Consider the following 8840-nt stretch of genomic DNA (forward strand, 5'->3'; position numbering starts at 1 on the left):
TGGGTTTTCACAGATGCATACGGAAGTGTTGTCTGACTATCATGAACTGACCACATAATTGACAAGGAGGTAACGCGTTATCGAGACTAGCAGATCTTTCACAGCCAAGTTTAGCAGGCGCAATTAGAAGCACGGGTAAAGGCAGATTATGCCGTCGAACTCATGAGATGATAACCTATTGAGAAGATTCCTCGATGGGCTGGTTAACCTAGAGGTGAAGTACGAGGTCGAGTACCACAAGGAACCAAGGAATATCGACGAGGCGGTATTTCATGTGGTGAATTTTATACAAAAAAGAAGTGGAAGTAAATCCTTTCGAGAGTGCACGCCTTCAACCAGGAGAGCCTATACCACCGACGAGCCTGAAGACTAATTTGCGGAAGAACGTGAAACTGAAAGGGCTCCATGTAGAGTAGTTACGGACCAGAAGAGATGTTTGCCCCATCATGTCCGAGGATGGGGAAAGCAACATTAGTAAGCAAGATAATAAACAAGAGTTATTGAAAACTCTAATAATCACAATGAAGAAACTGGAAGAGGAAAATAAACATTTGCAGAGGCGGCCACGAAAAAGAGACGTAGCGTGCATCAGGTTTCATAACATCGGCCATTACGCGAGAGACTGCCCGCAAGACTAATTGATAAGATATCTGGCACGAAGATTACCAGCGAAAAGCCATCTCGAGAAGTATTAAACGATAGAGGGCCAGAGGGAGGTCCTGTTAGATAAAAAGTCAACAAGAATTTAGAGGGCAAGCATCATCTGCTACCAATGTGCGTTGTAATCTCAACTGTTCTTTACAATGTTTTGTTGTTAAATTACCACTGTCTTAACGTGTGCACACATGGATATTCTCTCAGTAATTGGTTTGCATTTAGCACATGATGCTCACGTTATACAAGAAATTTGTCGATATTTGCGAGAAACAAATTATGATAAATGTTATACCAATTAGTAAGCACATATTAAAAAATAGGTTTGACAAATATGCATTCGAAAAAAACATATTATCTTCATATAATATACTACTCAAAATTTGCTAAGGATCACTTTTTATTTTCACATTATCTTCAATTTAATTTAATTTAATCTAAAGTGTTATTTTGCAGGTTTTGATATTAGAATGTGTGTTGTTTATTTTATTTTTATGGATTGATTTCATTGATGCGTGACGCTGGCTGAATCTAGATAGGGATGAACTTCAAATAACATATACTATAAAAAGTGATCCTTAACAAATTTTTGGTAGTATATAAATATCATTTTTCAAATTTAGATTGAACCTATTGGGACCGGATTATTAGGATATTTGAATATGTGTTCAAAACCATCGTATGCATGTTCTAAACATACGAAATATTGGCCATATATTCCTAATATATATGTGTCAATGAGGATGAGGTACATGCTTAATGTGAATATTGCTGCATAGAGAGTGATATGACTTAAAACTGATTAAACATGTGTTTTTATCAACAATATATAATTTAGTGAGTGGAAATGTGTATGTGCATTTAAAACCCAGTGCCAAGTGCCATTAGTTGCTATAAGTTGCTTTAAATTACTTTTCGCACACCTCGATAAGGCAGTAAACCCAACAGCATCTGAACACGAAAATTGTTGCTGACAGAAATGACTGTGGAAGTGTGCTACAGTCTTTCATCAGTTGATCAACAACCGTTCTTGGCAAAAGCTGGTACAAAAGCTCTTCCGTCCGTTGTTTATCCGATTCTAGCTCGAAAGTATTTTGTTTCTGCTTGAACTGTTTCTTCTTTTTGATTATGTTGGCTATGTTGCCGACTAGGATAACGAAGCCTGGGGCTGTCACAATCTAAAACTGAAACACGATTAATATGCTGCGTTTATTAAACAATAAACCGAACTTTGTTTATCTAATTAATTGAAAAGCATTTAACGTTATTTGAGTGAATGTAAACCAATTAGTTGTTAAATATTGAGACACACATTTCCAATAGTTTATATTAAAGCATCCTTCTATCATCTATGTTGTCCTTTCAATACATCCCTCCCCCTGTTTGTTACAAAAAAAATGTATCTACTATTTTTAATAGTCCTTGTGTTGGTTTCTGCAAATTAAGATAGATGAATAAATGAACCATTATGAATGTATATGGGAATGTGCAAAAGTAAAAATGAGTGCGAATCACAATGCATGAGTGGGAGATGTTCATCATCAAGCTTAAGAACGATTTTTTACAAAGTTTTGTGAGATCAGCAAATGTAAAAACTACCCTACGTTCACATTTAAAGGTTTTACAACATTAATTACTCCCAACTATTGAATGCCTAAAATGAACCCCGCATAAAATCGAAACAATATAAAGATATCAATCTGTAGATCAAATGTATGTTGTGCGAAGCTATCTTAACGGAAGTCCACCAGACCACCAAATAGTAACTCATATGGGCATCGCGCATGTCCTTTTCGTTGAAGCAGGCGAATAAACTTATCGAAAATGTTCAATAATAATTGCATTTGGTTGATAAAGTAAAGTTAATTTAAAAATCATAATCACACCTGAACTATGTTATTGGCCACTCTTTCTTGAACATGATTTCCGCTAAAACAGTGGGCGCCATTACCGCGTTGACTACATGTAATATCTGTCTTTGTATCAATTCAATTTGTGCTGGCACGTACGCACCTAAATACAAATCCTCGCCGACGAGATGTTTGATCAAACGCTCATTGTCAGTGCACATCGGATAATTGATTGAATGAAACTCAATAAATATTTTTTAGGATAGAAGTTTGCTATGCAAGTCATTCAATGATACAGCAATACCCAACACGAAACAGCATAGGACAATACAAGTGATAAGTGTTCTGATGTGTCCTTTAAAGGGACCTTTTCACAGATATTGGCATGTTTTGAAGTTTGTCATTAAATGCTTTATATTGATTAATGTAAACATTTGATACTAAAAGCTCCAGTAAAAAAAAACAATAAAATTTAAACAAAGGAAAAAGGTAACCCTCAGCAGGGCTCGAACCACTGACCCCTAGGGTCCTGGAGTAACAAGTCTACCACTTAGACCAATCGGCCATTCTTCCGAAAACAATGCCAGATGTGTTTTATACTTGTTTAAAGCAATCCTCGTAGTTTCACAAAATGTAACGACAACAACAGAACTCTCCAAATTATTAATTCGTTTCGCGTTGCAACGCTTTATACTTTTCGGGGTTTTATATCGTCAAAAGATGCATATAATGGTTATTTTAGAGCATGGTAAATATTCAGGATTACTGTTTTCTCACAAAAATCATAACTAAAACGAAACTTTGCCAATCTGCAACAACAATTTTTCAATTTTGTCAATTTACCCAAACGTGAAAAGGCCCCTTTAAATAGTCGATGAAAGGCAGTGGGTGTTTTAACAGGTACAAACATGCCGAGAAGCTCACATTAGCCCTGAAATAAACGCATACAAAGAATTGATTAAGAGTTTTACAACTTACATAACAATACATAATTCACATTTTTAATATGGATAATCTGTATATAAACCATAACTGATAAATAATTTTGTTAATAATTTAAACAAATATTGTACATTTTATTTATGCAAAGTATGCATGCAACTTTATGTCCAGCAGAATATAAATAGCTCTGCACAATGACTTCCGATATGAACACAAACGTCGACCTAACAGAGAAGAAGTAGCCGGACACATATTCTTATATTGTATTCATTTGTTGGAGAATACTAATTAATCACTAATTACCAATAGTGTTCTCTTGCAATTTTGATTTTTATAAGTAGTTTATGTTTTCGTAAAATTAGCGGTAGGTTGGTGTATAAGGATTACATATAATTAACGAACTTAATCACTTGAAAAGACACACATTTGTACGATTGAATGAAGTCGCAAAGCGTGATTACAATTACTACTTTTTGAAAAAGAACATTCCAGCTACACTCCTTTAACAGCCTTACCCTCATCACCTGTGTCACTATTGAGAAAGAAACAAAAACAAACAGCATTAACACTAACCCACTCTCAAATTTTGGGTCTTTTGATATTCAAATGAGTGCAAATTTCCTTTTCATCCCTGTGATTTTTTAAACCTTTTCATTAAATCTCAAAATCATATTTTAAAAGGTATTTAACGAATTACTTAAACCTAAAAGACGTTAAAGCATTCTTTGTTATTGTATATTTTATCAATATATGTTCGATTCTTTACATTAATAACATGTAGTTGTCTCATGTTTTAATAAAATTGAATGTAATATTAAATTTTGTACAGCGTAGTCTACATATTTCATAAGTTTTTTTTAGTTCAAAGTGTAATTTTAACACATTTCTGTCGACACGATGAGCCAAAGAAAAACAAGGATGTTAAAGGTAAAGTTTCAATTTTCTCCGATATATCTAGTAGTGCAGAACATTTTATTGATAATCATATTAATGACGCTTATACAATTTAAATCTTACATACTTATAAACAATAACGTTACTGTGTGCATACAAAAAGGACAACAATATAACAATACTCTCCAGCGGATAACAGTGAACATAAAGGTAATCGGGATGTTCTTCATATGTCCGATGTTAAACTATGGTGACAATACATATATAACACAGGATTTGCAGCTTCGTATATCATAAGCTAATATAATATTGTGGAACTTAACACAATTTGCTTCAACAATGGGCGAATAAAGGTACAGCTTTGATTTTGGTTGATTTAACTTAATATTGAGTATGACCATTTTACAACTGATTATAAGACCAGTAATTAACTCGTGAAGGCGATGTTTGTCGAGCCTTTTCGTTCACCTCAAATAAAAGTACATCAAACTATTTCACATGTCAACACCGATATATTTTATTAACGATCTCATATTCTTACTATTAAAAACACTTCAGATCCAGTATTTGATGTTTAGCAATTTACAAAAGTGTAAACAAAATCAAAAGCGACAAATGAATGACATCCTCATTGATCATTGATCGACGTGTATTGTACATTACGTATACGAAAATGTTCTTCATTAATAATAAAAAATACAGTTTTAGCTGGGATTATACATACACAATATTGACACATCATTTAACGTCATTTATATTTTATCATGCTTACATATCAGATTGCATTGCACATGAACGGTTTGATTCAATGTCCCAAAATTGCAACACTCATTTTAAAAACAAAATAATTTAATGAAGCAAATTAAAAATAGTTGTTTTTGAAACGAGATTTGCTGTTTTGCATAGACTTATAAAGAATACAGAATGTTATTTAAGAATCAAAATAGTTTTCGGGGATCCTTGTTGTGTAATCAATACAATAGGGATTGCATTTAAATATGTTCTATTTTGTCTGAAAATCCAACTCCTGGAGTTAGTACGCAAGAACCTGTCATATGAGGACAATTCAACTTCTGACTATCTAATTTTACGTTAACGCTAATTAAAATGTGTTGTCGTAAATAATGGATTGCCAATGTGTCTGCTGATCCTCTGTAGGTATATATTGAACATAGCACTTTTCCGATAGTCTTGCTGATTTCAACTATCGCCTTAATGTATAATTGCACTGGCGTTTTATTGTTAATGAAGCAATATCAGTACTTTAGTTGCCAGTTCGTGAAACTGGAGAATTGTCTCATTAATGTCAAATAAATATCCGACGAAGGTCATTTCACCTTTGTTCGTTAATGCATGAATATGCTCTTTTAACTACGCATTGTCTTAAGGAAAAGTCTTAACCTTGATCCCCTTTGTTTTCTTGCACGATTCCGATATATATACAAGTACACATAGTGACAAAATGCAAAAGTGTTTTGTTTAATTGTTTATACATTTAAATTAATTTGAAAACAAATGGAAACGTTAATTGAACAATGATATTTTATAATAATTATAAAAATAACGAGTGAGAGGGTAATAAGAGCTACGCGGGTAGAATGCAACTTTTTTCAATCTCGTCGCATTAATGAATAATACATTATGAAAACATATTTTATGACAAAATGCTATTTAAATCATGAATCCTACACATAACACGTTATGTCTCATATATCGAAAATACATGCCGATATAAAATTCCAAACACATGTGTCATCTCACCAAGGAGTAATCAAGAATAAAAATTTAATCGCGAGGTATACAGGAGGGACCGCTATATGCATAATGAATTGCTAATTATAGAATAGTGTTGACATGCAGATGCTTATGCTAGAATTAATTCAAATCCCAATGGGGCAATGCATCTTAATATATGTTTTATTTTATTTGAATATGGGTATGTTTTACGTGACACTGTTATATAACTATATTTTGAACTGTTAGAAAATGTAACTATTTACCTTGAGACGCCTTTATATGTGTGAGATTGTATACAGTAATAATGCGCATCTTGCATGCTTTATGTAACATTGCAAAATATTAGCATCAATGTAACATAATATATCTTTTGTATAAAGTACATAATAGAGAAGTGACATGTGGTATCATGATTAAATACTGAAAACAATATTTAAGAAGAAAACATACTGCATGTAATTGATTGTAAATATATTGGCTAAGCAAATTTGTTTAAGTTACCTCAACTGACCACATGTTTTATGTGCTAGCTAAATTACTTAAATCGAAAATGATGTTAAAAAGAGAGATTCCATGAGAAATACTGCTACTACCTTAGCGTGTTTCAACACATACAGCGTTTGCTTACATGTAAGGATTCGTATGAAAATATTAAAATGCTACTGTTTTATGCTTTATCAGTAGTATCGCCTTCATATTACACTACCCCCTTCCTTAATAAAATAATCCTCCTGGATTATACTATAAACTCAAAACAAATGTATTTATCTTTTAACAACAAAAATTATTAAACTTTAGAATGCTGGTATGTTATAAATTGTTATTGATTTGTTTGAAACCGACATTAACCAGTAATGAATATGCAAATGTTTGACATTGTGATAAAATATTGTGATCAATTAATAGTAATGAAAATATGTATTTTACATTCCTTTTTTCAGAATTGTTCCTGAAGTTTTGTTATTGTTATATAATGTTCTTGAATTTAATATTTTCGATTATACTAGTTATAAAAAACGTGATCTGTCCTTGTTAATTTGATGAGATGGAAAGTAGTTGGCGTGATATAATCGTTACACTGTTAGTTTCGGTCTCGCCCTCATATGGTTTTCCACAGAACCGTATATCACGTATCGGGTAAGTAACTAACCCTGTAACTATTAATACGGGTTGTGCATGTATATAGAGAATACTAGGTTAGCATTGAATACATAGAGGTTTATGTTGCGAGGCTTAGAACGCCGGGAGCGCGAGCCTTGGCGAGCGCTTTCGGTGTTCGAGCCGAGCAACATAAACTTCTCTGTATTCAACTCAAATCCTAATATTCTATTTATCGGATCCCATTGGATTTTTTTCAACGTGACATTTAACATAAATAGATCCAATAAACTTAACAATAATTTTAATTCATTCTTAAAAGCGCTTAAAATCTAACGAATGTAACCATGCGTAGTGATATAGAATGTATTTGTTCTGGTACGCAAAACTGTAAAACGAGAAAAATATCACCATATGCCTCGATTCAATTCTACGCAGCATGCGAATTGTAACACATTACGACCGCAAAAAGAAGATTTTACTTTAATATAATTCATTTTATTTACGAAAGAAAATGATCAAAATCCAATATGGCGGCGATTGCTTCTGACCAAATGATGTCGATGTCAACATGCATGTACATGTAGATTTACACACAGGGTCGTTCTAAACATAAATGATCAAAATAACTATACTCGCATTATATTTTTATAGACCTGCAGAATGTGATGGCGTCTAGATCTAGCCTTAGCATCCTGTAGTGTGTGACTCAACACAAGATAATCCGTCATAATTCTATTTAACTTTGAAACAAATGCTGCAAACGGGTTATTCTTACTGAATATACTTTCTTTGATAAAATAACAAAGACAAAGTTTATTCATCAAAGAAAATACCCTTACGTTTACTTACATCCCAGAGCAAAACAATTCAAATAGACTACTGAACCAAACTACACACCCATCAATATGTTCTAAACACACAATTTCACATCCAAATAGGCTCGCACAATTTGAACATCAATAAAACGAATAACCTAGATCTACATGTAAGATCTAGATCTAAATCCTTCGTCTCCCCGGTTCCATCCGAGGTTAGTAGTCCATATAATATCCGTGCACGCGACAGGTATATTCAACAAGGTCGGATACAGGCTAATTTATTCCATGAGGTTGTCACGTAATTATGTATCGTTCGTGGAAAAGACACAGTAACCAACAAAGTTCATTTCCGTTTTCATTGCGTTTTATTTCTACTTATTAACACAGCACAACGTTTCCAAAATGTTTGTCAAATACAAGATACATGCGAAGCCCGCAATGGGCCCATCCCGCGAAAGCCAGCAATAATGCGACTTGTATGTTCGGCCGTTTAAGTAAGACTGTCCATAAATATAGATATAAACAACGAAAGCTTTGATAATTGTTATGTGTACAATTCTGATTGGCTGTGTAACGTCACGTGTCTACATGTACAATTCTGATTGGCCGTTTGTTAAGTCACGTGTCTGCAACCTAAATATACGTATGCAACGGACACTTAACGAATACATACGGGAATTACCGAATATTGACACATACGGTAAGCAAATATTCGTGCCCGGTAATTATAACCTGAGACTATTGATTTGTTGATCCAGATGGCTGCCTATTTAAGATTGTATGAAATGTGGTACAAATTTCGATCATTATATAAATCCAACAATGCCCCAAATGTGTGTTTTGT

Source organism: Dreissena polymorpha, chromosome 5 (genome assembly GCF_020536995.1).
Source record: "Dreissena polymorpha isolate Duluth1 chromosome 5, UMN_Dpol_1.0, whole genome shotgun sequence".
Classification (NCBI taxonomy): domain Eukaryota; kingdom Metazoa; phylum Mollusca; class Bivalvia; order Myida; family Dreissenidae; genus Dreissena; species Dreissena polymorpha.